This window comes from Orcinus orca, chromosome 18 (genome assembly GCF_937001465.1).
Source record: "Orcinus orca chromosome 18, mOrcOrc1.1, whole genome shotgun sequence".
Taxonomy (NCBI): domain Eukaryota; kingdom Metazoa; phylum Chordata; class Mammalia; order Artiodactyla; family Delphinidae; genus Orcinus; species Orcinus orca.
The window spans coordinates 63,639,662-63,656,556 of record NC_064576.1 but is presented as its reverse complement, the minus strand read 5'-3'; the positions used below and the strand labels follow the sequence as shown (position 1 = coordinate 63,656,556).

Below are 16,895 nucleotides of genomic sequence, written 5' to 3'. Positions count from 1 at the left end.
GAAGACCAAAAGTGGAAGTCTGAGAAACAGCAGCTACATCCATGGGACAGATGTAGAGAACAACTGACCTCAAGACATAGTGTGAAAGGGGGCAGGGGAACCAAGGCTGAGTGCTGTCTTGGGAGTTCAAGAGAGGATGTCCAGATAGGAGGTTGTTTCTCCCACGGCAGGGAAGGCGATGGGAAATGCTTGCTGGAACTGATGGTTAGGAGGTCATGCATGACCCGGGTGAGAAGAGTTTTAGTGGCATGCTGAGGGAAGAATCCATGTCCTTATCCTCAGATTCTTTGTAAGACCCTGAAGAAGATTCTCTCTCTCTCTCTCTCCCTCCCTCTCTCTCCATCTGTTGTTCCGAGGAGCAAGCTTATACAGAGTAACTGCTCATTTGCTGGCTTGCCATTGCTGAGGACGATGAGACCATTCCCAAAATCACTGTTAGGAGTCAAAAGAAAAAAGATGCTGGGGACTTCCCTGGTGGTCCAACGGTTAAGACTCTGCAGGTTCAATCCCTGGTCGGGGAACTAAGATCCCGCATGCTGTGCGGCCAAAAAAAAAAAAAAAGTGATTAAAAAAAAAGAAAGATGGTGGGTACGTGACTTGAGATTTCAGAAGTGTGGGAGTGGGAGGCTCACGCCTCGGTTTCAGTTGCACAGGCAAAGTTCCACAGAGGAGGCGGCAGGCAGACAAGAGCCCCTTCCATCGGCACAGAGAGCTCACCGCGGGCTGCCCCATGGACGTGGCCGGTCTACTCAGATACAGGACACCACAGTTCTCAGATAATAAATGCAGTGGGCCCCCCTTCTTCTGGAGAGGCAGCTGCCAAAACACTGAAGTCATGGTTCAAGGTCACTGTGAACCCAGGGCCCACCCTGAAATGCTGCCCATTCATCAGCCTCCAGCTCGGCTCCTAAGGTCAATGGTTCTTCACAGTCACAGCCCCTCTCCTCCATCTTGAAGGGAAAACGCCCGGTTCCTTATGGCTCGCCAGTGGTGGAGGGAGGACGGTGAACGCCGACTGCGGTTCCCACAGCCCTGGGAGCATTAGGACTTCAAAAGAGGAACCACTTACGCTGTCATCACCACAGCGGTCACTTCTACAGGACTCCTTTTTCCCATGTAGCACTGGATGGACGGGCTTGGCTCCTGTCTGGGAGGAGGGAAGAGGGCACTGCAAAGCCTCTGACTCACTCTGCCCTCCCTCTCGCCCTCCCCAGCTGCCCGACACCGCACTTCCTCCTCTGAAGTTAAAGGTCAGCCTCTCAAGCTCAGGCCAAGGTTTTTTCAACACACACACATACACACACACGCCAGAAAAAGAAAAAAGAGAAAGAAATCGGCTTCTGAGAGAATACATTTTTTAACATGAAAAGAAATAAGGAAAGGAGCTCTCAAAAATAAATTTAAAAATAAGTAATCCTTCCCCCAACTACTTAATAATTCCAGAATAATGACATTTTCCAATTGTAAATGTGTAAGGAATAAAATAAAAGGAATGAATGCTCCACTGCGTTCAAGCAGGCCTCTTAAAACTGATCCTAATTTCTTCCAGAAGGCTCTGTAGGGTAATGGCAAGGTTCTCCTCAATACAGAAATATTCCAGCAGTAATATATTCGCTTCTCTTCACATGTCTTGAGCACTAGTGTGAACACGGCAATGTTTTACAGCCGGCATGCTGTACATCGCTGCTCAAAAATGCTGCATTCCTAGGGGCTACAGTCTCGTGTTGTGCATTTGAAACGCCTGTTGCTAAGTAAACGCAGTCAGCAGCCCCGGACGACCCCATTGGGGGCACCACACAGAGCTTTCTAGTTGCCTCCAAATATCCCCACTCCTGGTAAGGGATGAGAAGCCCACTGAACCCTCGGACCCAGGCGAGTGGTCCAGGCTCCCAGGCAGGGGTCTCGGAAGACTGCGAATCATGACATCTCTGCCTTGGGGACAACTGCTGCCTCCCAGCCCTCATGTGTCCCAACCTAGGAATTTACGCAGCCCTTTTATATACCAGGTGGCCAGGAAACCTGTGAAATGGGTTGGACAGAGGTGATCACACTATTGTTCCTATTTTACTGATAAAGAAACTGAGTCTTGGAAATTAACCACACAACTCATGAGGGGCAGTGCCTGGACCACAGCCCATAGCTTCTGCAACTCACCACCCTCTGAACTTACTTCCAGACCGCTGGACCACATGCCAGTCCAGCGCTGAAAACGGAGACTGACTTGGTTCCAACGGGAGTCTGGGGTCTTTCTCTTCCTGTCCAGTATCCCCACCCTGCGCCCAAGGTCCTGACCTTACACCCTGTGTTTGTATCCATGGCTCCCTTGAACTTTCAAGAAACCTCCATCCGACTGCATCCGACTGCAAACCTCCAAACGGCTGCCCGTTTCCACACCTCCTGCTTTGCTCCATGCCAGTGACAACCTGTTTCAGGTTGGTTTTAACATTTTTCTCTGGAGAGTTTCCAAAAATGTCCCCAGCCAAACAATCGGGGCAAGGGATGAGCCTGGTCCATGCAGCACCAGGCAGAGGAGACCAAGTCACCGCCATTCCCTGCGGCGCTGGAGACAGCTCGTGGGCACAGGCAACTTTGCCTTAGGAAACTTATGGAAACTGCTTCACATTATTAAAGTCCACTTATGTGAGAGGTGTAGTATCTTGGAATCTATCACTGTGCTTTTCTTTTTGGCATTTCTCTGCAAATGACCTTCGTCCTAGCTCGGGGGGTGGGGGAGGAGTGTTGCAGGGAAGAACATTAGAATGTTCCAGTAAGGAAGCCAAGAAAAAGACAGATTCAAGTTCAACATCTACCATCTATAAAAGGGTTATCAAATCCATGCAAAGGCTTTGTCAAGAGAGAAAAGGGTTTTCAAAATCCCGTTATCTCCCCTTTAACATTTCAAGCAGCAAGGCCGGCAAACCAGCTCAGGGAGTCCCACCTGACGGAGGTCCCCTCCAGGAAGAAGGGAAGCCCTGATGCTTCTTGCCGGATGAACGAGAGAAGGAAGATGAAGAAGAGGTAGAAATCCGGGGCCAGAGGCTGTGAAGCCCACACCCCAGAGGCCCGCCTCTCGCAAAGGGGCGGGGCTAAGGGGCGGGGCTTGAGATGCATCAGGTTAGATATGCGCTGGCTTCTGGGGACCTTCATGGCAGTTGGCCTTTGCCCCCTGGAGCGGGAGCAGTGGTGCCGAGTGGGGGTGGGGAGGCAGGTAGAGGGACGTTTGGAGGCAGCACCCGGGGCCTCCACGGCTGATCAAGGACCGAGTGTTCCTTGGGCCTCGGTGATGAGAAGCAGAGGTGGGCAGAGGCAGCTGGGTGGGCACAGACCTCGCATGGGAGTGAAGGGGCCTCAGTGGGGAGACTGTTAGACCGGAAGAGCCGGCCATCACCCTGTTGCATAAAAGTTATCTTGTTAACTACCGTCACACTGGTCCGCTACCTTCAACATTTAACACGCAGAATCAGACCGCCTCTTGCTGCTTCCACCAATACCCGCCCTGGTCCACGCCACCTTCGTCCCTCACCCTGACTTGCTTTCTAGCTGCATCAGCTTCCTTACTGGCCATCTTGCCTCCACTCTTGGTCCCCTGAAGTCTATTCTTTGCCAGGGAGTCAGGATGATTCTTTTGAAAATATAACTGAGACCATGTCGCCCCTCCATCAAAACCCTCCAGTGACTTCCCAGCTGACCTGGAGAACGACCTGAGGTCCTTACCGTGGTGGCAGGATGCGACCTGATCTGGCCTCGGTCTCCCTCTCAAACCTCGTTTCCTGTCTGCTCACCCCCAACCCCTCCAGTCCAGTCCAGGACCTCCTGGCTGATCCTCAAACACACCAAGCCTGCTCCCAGCTCAGGCTCCCTCCACTTGCTCTTCCCTCTGTCTGGAATGTTCTCTCTAACGTCCTCATGGCCTGTACCCTCATTTCCTTTGGGTCTCTTCTGTCATGTCCTAAGAGAGGCTATGCCTAAACCACCCTTCCCAAAACAGCAACTACCCAGGCCACTCTCTATCCCCTGTACCTGCTGTATTCTTCTCAGTGTTTAACAGCCCTTTTAGATTTATGTTGTTTTTATAGTAGTAAAATACACGATATAAAATGTACCATCTTAACCATTTTTAAGCGTATTGTTGTGCGACCATCACCACCATCCATCCACAGAACTCTCTTCGTCTTGCAAAACTGAAATTCTGTACCCATTAAACACCAACTCCCCATCTCTCCCCGATTCCAGCAAGCAGCCTTCTACTTTCTGTCTCTATGAATTTATGTGTACCTGACGTGAGGTACTCTAGGTGCCTCACATAAGTGAAATCACACAGTATTTGTCCTTTTGTGACCGCTTATCTCACTCAGCATAGTGTCCTCAAGGTTCATCCACGCTGTAGCATGGGTCAGAATTACCTTCCTTTTTAAGGCTGAATAATATTCCATTGTGTGTTTATGCCACCTTTGGTTTATCCGTTCATCCATCAGTGGACACTTGGGTTGTTTCCACCTTTTTGGCTATTGTGAATAATGCTGCTGTGAACATAGGCGTCCAAAGATAAATGTCATATTTCATATGTATTTGTTCACTGCCTGTCTTTAGCACCAGTACAGCACCTGGTACATAATATATACTCAATGGATGTTTGTTGAATGACTAAAAGTGGCACAATCAGGGTATGTCTCCAGGTCTGTCCCAGCTGCAGGGCTCCTGCTCTTAACCACAACTCTGTGCTACTCCGCTCCCCAGCATAAGGATTGCTGATCAATGTGAAGGGGTCTATGAGCAGGACACACTGAGGCATGTTTTGCAGTCCCCGTTAGAGCACCGTCCAAGGGAGAAGGCGTGTCCCTGCCCGAGGCCTGAGTCATTCCGCTTCTGGTGTCAGGAATTTACCAATTGTAGAAAGGCCAGTCTGCTGATAAAGCGTGAATCAAATGTTTGATTCACGACCACAATATCCTGTCTTATACCCTTTATACCATGTAACACTATTGGAAATAACTTTGTTCATTCATTGTTTCCTTGTTGATCATCTGCCCCCTTCCTTGCCATGTAGGCCCTAAGAGAGCAGACTCTTTGTCTTCAATGTAGAATGATCAAAAAAATAAATGAATAAAGGAATTCAGGCAACTGATTCTGTTAGTTCTGGTTCCATAATTCTCAAGAAACTTTCTCATGATAATTTTACTTCTCAGGTAGACAAGGCCCAGGGCAAGCTAAAAGTATGTGTGGGTTTTTCCTTCTCCAAGCAATTCCCCAATCTCGGGCAGACACAAACTGGTACCCTACAAATTCAATCCTGACACTATCTACCTAGAGATTGCAGCAGATCCCACAGGTTAAGGGCTCAGTCTCACCACACCCACCCTTTCTCTACCTCCCACCCCCACTTCAGAGGCCAATTGCAAGTCCATGCTGTCACCTGCACTTCTGACCAACCAGCTATAAATCAGGTTCCCCTGACCCCCCCCTCTCTTGCTCAATAATTTGCTAGAATAGCTAACAGAACTCAGGGAAACATTTACTTACGTTTACTGATTTATTATAAAAGAATACAACTCAGGAAGAGCCAGCTGGAAGAGATACTTAGGGCAAGGGGGGAGAGTCATGGAGCTGCCATGCTCCCTCCAGACACACCACCCTCCCAGCACTTCTATGTGTTCACCCACCTGGAAGCTCATCACCTATCATTGTTCAAGAGTTTTTGTAGAGTGTTCATCTCCAGCCTTCCTCCCGCTGCCCTTCCTAGAGGCTGTGGATGGGGGCTGAAAGTTCCTACCCTCTAATCGCTTGGTCTTGCTGATAATCTGCCCCATCCCAGACTATCCAGGGGACACGTTAAGTCACCTCATTAGCATAAACTCAGATGTGCTGAAAAGGATCTTCTTATGAATAACAAAAGGCAGTCCCGTCACTCAAGAAATGCCGAGTTTTAGGAGCTCTGTACCAAGAACTGGGAGCAAAGCCCATGTGTATTTCTTATTATACCACAACATTAGTTTTCTAAAGCTTGGTTAGTATGAGTCGGTCTCTGAAAATTAACATTAATCTCATTATGCAAAAAAAATAAAATAACAATAAGACAAGTGCCTCGACCAGAATAAATCACCAAGATCAACTTCACTTTAAGAGACTTCATGACCACCACAATAAACTGGAATAAAGGGAGAGTGAAACCTTTTGATTTATATCAGTTTCTTGATGTCTTGTGATTTCTAATTTATTCCAACCAGAAGTACAAAATGAGAACTCACACAGGAAGAGGTGGTCTTCATAATTTTGTAGATCTCAGCATAAAAGAACTGAAGATCTTAGCAGGAAAAAGTGCCGTGATTGATTGGCGGTATCTGCCATGGCCTGGAAAAGAAGAGGGTGGCATTTATGCCATGTATCTGCCACCCCTCATCTAGACAGCCTTCAGTCTTCCAGTTTCCTTTAAATGTTCAGACACCCCTTTAGGGCCCCTAATTACAAAGCACCATGAAGATTCAATCAAGGGAGTCATCCTTCTGGGGGGTTTCTACTTCCCCTTCCTACTTGCTTCCTAGATGGTTAATGTAGGAAAGTTACTTTTCATCCTTCAGCTCCTACCAAGTCTATTTCCTTGTTCACAGAGAGCCAGCCAGATTATCTCAGACCCTCCAGTAGAAAACTATAATCTATCAGCAATTATCTGTTTGCGAAACCCAGTGCATGCTGGTCCCACAGCACATTCAGAGTAAGAGCAAGAACATTCCATCTCAACTTTTCACTGGAGCTGCCCATGTGTGTTCCAACTCATCTCCTCACATCCTGCTTCTAAAATTAGGCCTCGGAACAAATGTCACTCCTGCCTCACATGGGTTTGTTTGTTTTCTTATCTCATAGGTCAAGGGGACATCCTCTGCTCCTGCTTCCTGACCCCCCTGTACTACCTGCAAAAAGAAAAAAAGAAAAAAAAAAAAACCCTCAAGCTTCTTCCTTATCAGAAGCTGAGTTTCCTCACTGTGGACCATGACCCTAATGGGACCAGGAGAAGACCAAAGTGTGCTGCAGCTTGACGAGCAGAAGGCTTTTCAGAAACTAATCACTAAATACGACTCAAGACCCAAAGCTCAACCCTCAATGGGCGATCCAATTTCACTTCTCATTCTTCTACTAATGGACCTTGAGTGCTATTTGAAATTTCTGGCGGGGGTGGGGGGGGTGCAGTGGGTGGGCGGTGGGGGGGTGGCCATGTGTCTACTGATAACAAAGAATGATCTTGCTTTATCTGGAAAGGTTGTTTTCTCAAATCCAACATGCAGCTTCAGGAGGTCTGGGCTGTGAGGGGGAAAGGCCAGACTATCCAGGGAGCCGGATATGCACTCTAAGGCTCAACAGTCAATTCTATGAAGGCTAAGGGCCATGACTTCTTTCTTAAGTTCTTGCTAAAATAAGCCCCCAGTAAATACTTATGCCTTGCTAGCCATGACACACCTGTAGGGTAGGCATGCCATCCACTTTATAGATGGGGACTGGAGACAAATAAGGTTGTCTGAACGTTACTTAGAAGCCTGAGGAATGAATTAGCAAATTACTAAGTGTATATAGCAAAGGGATGATCTGAGTCCTAACCTCAAAGAAAACATTTGAAACATGACTTGTAAACCAATAGAGGGTAATATCTCCTTTCCTTAGGGTACTAGGAACACTTCATTCAACCTGACCTTCTCAACGTCACATAATTCCTTCCCCCACCAGGTTACATCACGTGTAAGTCACATCATGACATGATCTCAATATCCAGTGGATTGCAAGAAAAAAAATGAATCACTTTCAAAGTGAAGAAAACACAATTTCTGCACATGGTATGAGTTAGAATCATCAAACGAAAGCACTAGTAAATATTCAAAAGGAGCTGATTTTATAAACTGTTAACTTTGAGCCAAGAACTGTGCGAGCACTTTATAAAAAACATCTCATTTAAACATGTTCGTTTCAACTTCCGATAGCATAGATTTTTGCATATTTATCAATTTCATAGAGTTTCAGATCTAGATATTTAGTGAGATGGTCTATAGATAGAAATAGGGAGATACACAATTAATTATTCTCTTCTTCCTTTTAGAAAATATAAAATTTAAGCTCTCAACTCTGTGCAAATTATTTTTAAATAAACACAAACATTTATGAAAAAGGAGAGACGATAAAATTCCTGTAACAGCTCTAAGTCTAATGGCACCTGAGTTGTTCAGAATAAAGTTTATGAACATTTAACACTAGGCAAATGTACAGTCAGGAATTATTTTAATATGATTCATTAGGTTGACGGGTGCCTCTTAAGAGGAAATAATATTTATCTAAGGGTTATTTGAAGTGTGCCTCCAGAGCTTGACCAGGCTGTGGGCAGATACCTGAGATCAGAGTCACGAAGGCCAAACACCAATTGTTTACTGTTGTTGTGTTTTGTTGATGACACAAGACAGTAAGTGGCTCAGAGCACACCATGCCCTTGCCAAGTCAAAAAAACAACACTTCACTTGCGAGTAACTGGACTGTTCTGCATGCGTTTGAAAGTAAGTTTCTTAATGGAAAATCTATTCTGGTCAGTGAAGAAATACACTTTGATACCCCCCTGTTTTCTCATCCGCTTACCCCAGTGGAGAGACGCATTGACTCCATTCAGAGTGTGTATAATTAATATAAGGGACACCATGTATAAAGCACCTGCCATGTTCTAGACAATTAACTCACTTCGTTATCCACATTCTAACCTTGTGAAGTAGTGTTATTTCCCCCCATTTCAGAGATGAGGAAACAGAGGCTCAAAGAGGTTAAGGAACTGGGCCAGAATCACACAGAAAGTTGCAGAACTGGAATCCTGAGCCATGTATTTTAGCTCCCAGGCCCACTGCAGGGGCAGGGCACAGCACCCATGGAGTCACATGCTGGCGTTTTAGAGACAGCACAGTTACAGAACAGAATATAGGAGGTCCAAGTCTGTAGCTGGAGGTCAAGTTACTCACAGGGAAAAGACAGGGGTCCAGGCCTCAACCAAGCCTTGCAGCCTGGCTGAGCTGCGTGGGGTTTGCTAGGCCAGAAAAAAGACTCCTCCTTTACGGCAGAGAGAGGTTCGTTCTATCAACAGAATGAAAGGAGGGAGCGGAAGCTAGGGTGAAGTAACACTACAAATGTTTAGGCAGCTTTCAATCTGCTCCCCTACTGAGCGCTAGCAGCAGACGGACCACACCTCGAAGCCCACCGGGGCTGCCACTGCCCCAGCTAGCATCACGAGCGTGCCAATGCCACCCATCTCTACCGCCGACAGCACCACCACCACCAGCTCGTCTCCACTACCCTTTGGCTCCTTTTGTTCACTCATATTTTATGGCTTCTTTCCCACGCCTTCTTCCTCGGCTGTCTCCTATGAACTAACTGAAAGGCAGGAAGCCAGCACAGAAGAAAAGAAATTCTGTTTCTTGTGTAGCCTCCACTCAGTCCTCGGCAGGACTGCAGGTCTAAACTATGATGCTTACTATATACCTACATTAGTGTATTTTCAAAAGCTCATTCAATAGACAAAACTGAGATCAAATCCTAAATCTGCCCTTAAACATGGATATCGGACATGTTATTTAATGTCTCTAAGCTTCAGGCACCTTGTCTTTGAATAGGGATAAAATCTCTACATGTGGGACTTCCCTGGTGGTGCAGTGGTTAAGAATCCGCCTGCCAACGCAGGGGACATGGGTTCGACCCCCGGTCCGGGAAGATCCCACATGCCGTGGCGCAACTAAGCCCGTGCACCACAACTACTGAGCCTGCACTCTAGAGCCCACGAGCCACAACTACAGAAACCCACGTGCTCTAGGGCCCGCAGGCCACAACTACTGAGCCCACATGCTGCAACTACTGAAGCCCACGCACCTATAGCCCATGCTCCACAACAAGAGAAGCCACCGCAATGAGAAGCCCACGCACTGCAACAAAGAGTAGCCCTCGCTTGCCACAACTAGAGAAAGCCCGCATGCAGCGACGAAGATTCGACACAGCCAAAAATAAATAAAATTTTTTTTAAAACTCTACATATTAGAATTATTGTGACAATAGGTGTAGGGGAAGGAGAAGTTGGCACAGTTCAAAGACAGCTGAATCTGCAACTGAAGCTGAGTGTGGGACACCCTGCCAGCCACTCTGAAGCCTAGGTCCTTCGCTGACTGCAGATACCTTGAATGTTGGGACCACTGGCAAGAAACAGCGAAGGAACCAAGAGAACTGGGACTTGGGGATGATGGGGCTGGACATGTGAGGCCCTGGTAATTGTGTGTGGGGAAGAGAAGGTGAATTTTGGCAGGCCTAACATTCATTTGTGAAAGCGTGAACGCTTTTAAATGCTGCTTGTTTCCATCAGCAATATCATGAACAATATCACGCTAGGTGCATTAAACAGAAAGAAATTTAATCCAGGGAGTTGGGTGCTTACAAAGTCTTTGGAAGGGCTGACAGAGAAGTTCTGGGATGAGCCTATAGCAGGGACCCCACAACAATGCAGATGGGGCCACCAGACCAGCTACCAGCCTGAGGTTCACCCTGAAGCTATGCGTTCCAGACCCGCTCCCATAGCTGTAAACCAGGGACAAGGAGGCCAGAGTCTGGAAGTCCCCACAGCTGCTCTGCTTCTGCAACTGCTTCTCAGTACCCAGGAGCCTGGAGAAAGCAAACTGCAGTGCTGCTGCAGGACAGCCTCCCCAGAAATGAAAGTGAGACGGCCTCCACCTCACGTCTGCCTTCCAAATCCAAACGCAGGCATGTATAATCAGCAAGACCTAATTCTCATTCAGAATCCCTGCTGCAAGGGAATCTGCCACGCATCAGTTTTAGAGTCCCAACATCTCCAACTAGAAGCAGAGTGGAATGGAGGTTGAGCAAGCAATCCACAGCCCCCTGTGCTTCAGAGACTTCGGAACTCCACAGATTCTGACTCTGACTTTGCCAAATGTCTTCTTCCCGCCACCCTCTCCATCTACTCTTCAGCATCTAGAATCTAAGACCTATATAATCGTCTTTTTTTTTTGTAGCTCTTACCATTTTCATAAAAACATCCTTCCTATCTCGTTTCAGTACATTTTAAAGCTCAAACAAATGGGTACTTATCTTTTCTCTTCTGTAATATGCGACTTTACCTATTTTTCTCGTATGTATGAATTTCAAGGTCTAACTCTGATAAATTTCAAGTTTAACTTAGGAACTTAATTTAGTAGGCAGTTTATATAAATGACACTAGAAATCTTACACACAATAGCATTACTGACCTTCAGATGATGTAGGGGGAGGAAATGGGGCTGAAAAATTCCTTGTTTTATTATACGATTGCTACAAAGAAGAATTCTTTACTGTCAACAGGTTTATATACTTCTATTCACTTTGCCTTAAATGCATTTGTGTTTAGGTTTTGTTTTTGCTAACCCAAAAGCTTAGCATGAAAAATAAAAATGAACATTTGGCTTTCATTCACTTTAGTCAAAGACACAAGGCATTTTTACATTAACTGTTCTATGCTGTAGCCCTTTTTTTTTCTTTAATTACAGCCTAGCCTAGCTTTTGTATGTTACCTATAATTTAGGAAATGTTCAAACTTATACAATAGTGGACACTTTTATTTCATTTTTATCCCTACAAGCACCAACAATCTGAAGCAAATCCCAGAAACTATTTTATCTTTTCAAAGGTGTAAATCCAAATTACCACAAACTTTAAAATAACATTAACTCCTCAACGTAATTAAACACCAAGTCAGTGTTCACATTTACCTATCCTTTAAAATAATCTTTTTTTTATTATGTCGAATTTTGAACATACACCAAAAAGGCAAAATAATACCTCCTCTATGAGCATTACCTAGCTCCAACAGCCATCAACCCATGGTCTGTCTGGCTCATCTCCACCCCAGGAGATGACTCCCCTTAACCTTATGCTTTTGAAGTAACTCCCAGGCCTCATATCATTTCTGTAAATATTTCAATATATACCTATAAAAGATAGAGAGTCTAACATAATCACAATACCAGTATCACATGTAACAAAATAATAATTCCTTAGACAGTGTTCAAATATCCTGATCTCGTGAATGTCATTAACGTTACTACAGTTTGTTAGAATTTGGACACTTTTTAAAAATAGAATCTAAAGAAGATCCACATATTATAATTGATTTACATCCTTTAAATTGCCTTTGAGCATAGAGGTTCCTTTTCCAACCCTTATTTCTTTTCCTTGCAATACATTTGCTGAAGAAACTGGATTGTTTGTCCTGTGAAAGTTCCCACAATGTGGATTTTGGTGATTGTAGCCCCATGGTGCAGTTTAACATGTTTCCCTGTCATCTGTATTTCCTATAAATTGGCAGTTGGATCTAGAGGCTTAAGCATGTTCAAGTACTTTTTGCCAAGACTGTGTCATAGGGGTGCTATGTTCTTCCATTGCAGGGGTGCACAATATCTGTTTGTAGTGTTGTGATATTAGTATTCATTCATGCTCAATGCCTAGATTCATCCATTAATTAATGGTTACGAAATGGTAATGTTTCTTCCTCAATTATTAGTTGGATTAGTTCTAGAGTGAGAAACTTCCCGTCTTCTTTTGACTGTCTCATGGCACAGTTCATATTTAAAAGGAAGAATAAATGCTTGATTTTTCCCTCTTGTCTACCAGGTTCAAATAATGAGTTGGCTCCTTGGCATCCTCCAATAATGACCACTTCATTTGCGCTTTTTCAAGTAGCATTATGAACTCATGAATTTAAGCATATTTGAACTATTTCTATCCACTGCAGTAATTGTTCTTACTGACGCCCATATTTCCCATCTTTGACCAAGGTAGCTCTTGAGTTCTAAGATGATGTTAGAAGTCTTTGCCATTTTCCTTGCTAACTGATATGACAAGACTTTCTAAATTCACGCTGTATATTATGCATGGAAGTGGCCACTTCTTTAAGGAAGCCTGGTTTCTTTTAGGGGAAAGTGATATTAGAGCCCACAGTCTAATGTTAGCAGTTCTCATTGCTACTGGGCTGTCCCCCAACTACCCCAAGATTATAAATCTTTTAGGTAGGGATTTGAACTGGGATCCAAGTAAGGTCCATACACTACTATTAGTTATATATCTTTTTTTTTTTTTCCCGGACGCGCAGGCTCAGCGGCCATGGCTCACGGGCCCAGCCGCTCCGCGGCATGTGGGATCTTCCCGGACCGGGGCATGAACCCGTGTCCCCTGCATCGGCAGGCGGACTCTCAACCACTGTGCCACCAGGGAAGCCCAGTTATATATCTTAAATCTCTTTTAAATTATGGGTTCCCCCATTTATTTTTCCCATGTCTTGTTGATGTTGTTGAAGAAGAAGAAAAAGAAGAAATTAGATTATCTGTTCTTTAGAACTTCCTATATCTGAGTTTTGCTAATTGCATCCCATGATGTATCTTAACATGCTCCTGTGTCTTATTTTCCTATAAATTGGTCACTGGGTCTAGAAGCTTGATTAAGCCAAAGCTTTACTGATTATATTTTCTCTCCTAGCTTTCAATCCCTTGGAGTTTATATAACAAAGGAAACACATTTGATTTTCTTACCCAAAAGTATCAAAAAGTTTCAGACAGAAAAGTGGCTAGAAACACCCCATCCAATATTTATCCTTATGTATTTCAGTACAAATTATTTACCTTTAATTCCTTAAAAATAAAAACAAGGAGCAGGAGATAAATAAGACTGAAAATGGCACTATTGCCTTTCAACACATCACTTTCTTTGCTTTTCTCCATATCACTGCAAGAACTAGACATCGTAGCTAAACAGAAGGCCCTGCCTGGACTTTCTCACTCTATCACCCTCAGCATCTTCTAATTTAGAGCAATGAAAACATTCATTTTAAAAGAAAGAATTTGAGCAGCCAGGTCTGTGCCTTCTATAGTTATTCTCTGCTTCAACAGAAAATAAACTTGGTTAACCAGAATTCAGCTTTAAAAAAAAAAAAAAAGCCTTTGCTCTTTACAAAGATACTTTGTTATCAGCCTTCTAGAAAGATGTTAGATATTAATCTGCGGCTGAAGGGTTGGGAGGGGGGAAGGGAGGGGAGTAGAAAAACTCCCAATCAATTGGTCATGAGCATGATCTGAGCTCATGAACCTGTATCAAGAGGCTTAGTGTAACTGGATTCTTGGAGAATATAACAGGAAAAAAAGCTGTTATTATCTACAAGTGACTTTGCAGACTAAATAGAACTATGAACAGGTAAAAATCTGAAGGGGACCGAGGTCACGCGGCTGCCTAAACTTCACTCAGAGCTTTATCAGCCACAGAAGTCTGCCACACGAACAGCACACGTCTCAATGACGGGCTGACTCATTCCAACAGGAAAGGAGAGAACCTGGTTAAGTGGGCTCAGAGCACTTTCACGGAGCCCATCACAGTCCGGCATCATTGGCATTGCTTGCTGCACTCAATCGACAATGCAGAGGTGAAGCAAGGAAGGTAGAAGAAGCTTCTGGAATAGGGCAATTCTGTGGGCTAAACTGTGAAACCTACATACAGTCTCTGCTGTTTGCAGCCCCTCTGACCTGAAGTCACGAGGCTTCATTTCTCCTGAGCTCTGCCATGCTTCGTACCTAACGAACCCTGATGAACTAGGGTAAGTTAACAGCCTCCAACCTCTCCCAGGTAGATCTTGGACTGGGTGAAGCAACTGGTATCTGAGGTGAGCCCTGAACACCTTGACATCCTTGGTCCCTCCATCTCTGGCTTCAGCAACACCCTCCATAGAACAGGGTGTCTGCCTCAGTTTCCCTCTAGTTTCCCACTAGGTGGTGTTCCCGCTGAGCTTCATGTATGTGGCTGAACCCTGACACTTTGCTGTGCATGCTGAATCTGGGCCTCCTGCATCTGCAGCCCAGGAACAGTTTTGGGGTGCTACACCATCGCAGTCTTCCCCAGTAGAGACGGCACTGGACCACAAGTCTTGAGCCCAAGCTCGAGCTTTACAAATCTCATTAGACTTAGTCATTAAACCTGTGAATTCCCATTTCTTCATCTGAAGACTAAGGATACTATTCACTACACTCCCCACCTTTGATGGTGGTTAAATAAAAGCAAGATAATGAATTAGGTTGTGCTGCCTCCCTCCTGTCCAGGGCTTGTTTCCCCACCAGCCTACTGGGCTCTTTGCATTTCTCCAGGAATAGTCTCCGTCTGCAGCTGCTTCCCACGTATCCACCAGGATCCTTTTGGATACTCCAGGTGGGCAGCCATGTGGTTGAGAACACCCTGGAGTAGTTTGAATGGGCACAAGCATAGCAAGAGTCTGGCTAAACCATCAGGTAGAAGGAGATTACCACGAGTGACAGATTCTTCAAATCTCAGGTAGAACAGCTCACCCAGGAAACAATTTCACACGTGCACGGAGTGAAAAGCCTCACAGACCCAACTCTGGTCTCATTTGGCGACAGTCACCCCCATTGGAACCAGCGTCAACAGAGCTACCTTTGAAACAATAGGCAGATTTAAACGTAATGAGCTATATCTACATAATGTGGCCGAACAGTAATACGACTTATTTCACAATGCGCTTGGCAAAACCAAATGGACATGGTTAAGACTCTTAGAGAAAATTGCTCTGAAAAAACAAACAAAAAAAGTGTCCTGTTCAATAACGTACCTTAATGTCCAATATATTGAAAACAAGTCAAGAGGAATAGAGAATCCCTACAAGTAATACTTACCCTTCTCTAGGAGATGGTTTAAAACTGGAGACGTTTGTCACAGTGAAGTTTGGTCCTAGAACAGCAGCTCTATTCTCCACAGAGGAAGGATGCTCAGCTGATGGAGAAAACAAGCAAATGCTACATGTCAGGCATTGGTTAGGGACTTAACATCTAATTTCTCAGTTAGTTCTCACAAAATGCCATTAGGCAGATAAAGAAATCAGTTCAGAGAGAATTAGTGACGCGCCAAGGGTGCAGAGCCAGCAAGTGTGGGAGTTAAGGACCTTTCCATTTCAGCCCACTGACTCCTCTGCAAAAGGCAGATTTAAAGCAAAGCACTTCCTACTCCAGCCGGCCCAGCAAACCTCCTCACATGTGTATGGCTGTCTTTGTCGGGATTGGGAGCTGAGAGGTGGGAACTCGACAGAGAATGTCAGAATGGGCTGCACTTCTGCTTTCACTCAGGAGTCATGGTTACCATTTTGTGCTTATGAAACTACGACCAAAATGGCATTGTATGGGGTAATTTTTGCATTTTAGTAATTCAAAAATTACACCTCTACCTTGCACAGCAGATTCTAGCCCCGAGATTTCTTTTATCTAAGATTATCAAAATGCAAATCCAACCAAGATGCCAGCATGGCAGTGGTGAATGTGTAAACTGTACAGACCTTTGGGCAGAAGCTATTAAAATTTAAAATACAGAATTCTTTTGACCTAAAATTTAAAATACAGAATTCTTTCTTTCTCATCTAGAAACTTAACTATATTAAGACCATGTAGTACTCAAAGATCTGTAATCAAGGACATTCATTTCAGGATTGTTTATAAACGTGAAAAATTGAGAGCAATGCAATGGGGATTGGCTAAATAAATTATAGTACACGTATAAAATGGAATATTCCGCAGCCACTAAAACATACAAATGTGCGTTGACATGAAAAATATGCCCAAGATATGTCACCGAGAGAAAAAAAAGCACATTGTAAGACAGCACGCATAAAATTATCCCATTTTTGTAAATAATAAAACATATGGTTGTATATGTGTAGGGAGAAGATCTGGAATGATATTCACCAAACTTTCACAGTGCCTTTCTCTACGGGGTGGAACTAGGAAGGGTCCTACTTTCTATTTTTTTTAATTACTTCTACACTTTTAGAAATTCTTATTTATATGAATATTTTTACTATT

General features: G+C 44.6%; 1 long non-coding RNA gene across 1 annotated transcript in view; it reads right to left on the bottom strand.

Annotated features, from left to right (window-relative positions):
* The window catches only part of LOC125961933 (uncharacterized), a 63,492-nt gene that overhangs the window by 19,879 nt on the left and 26,718 nt on the right, over window positions 1-16,895 (bottom strand). Inside the window, exon 2 of the long non-coding RNA XR_007473079.1 lies at window positions 15,720-15,816. This is a non-coding gene — a long non-coding RNA (uncharacterized LOC125961933). The remainder of the gene's footprint in view (window positions 1-15,719; window positions 15,817-16,895) is intronic.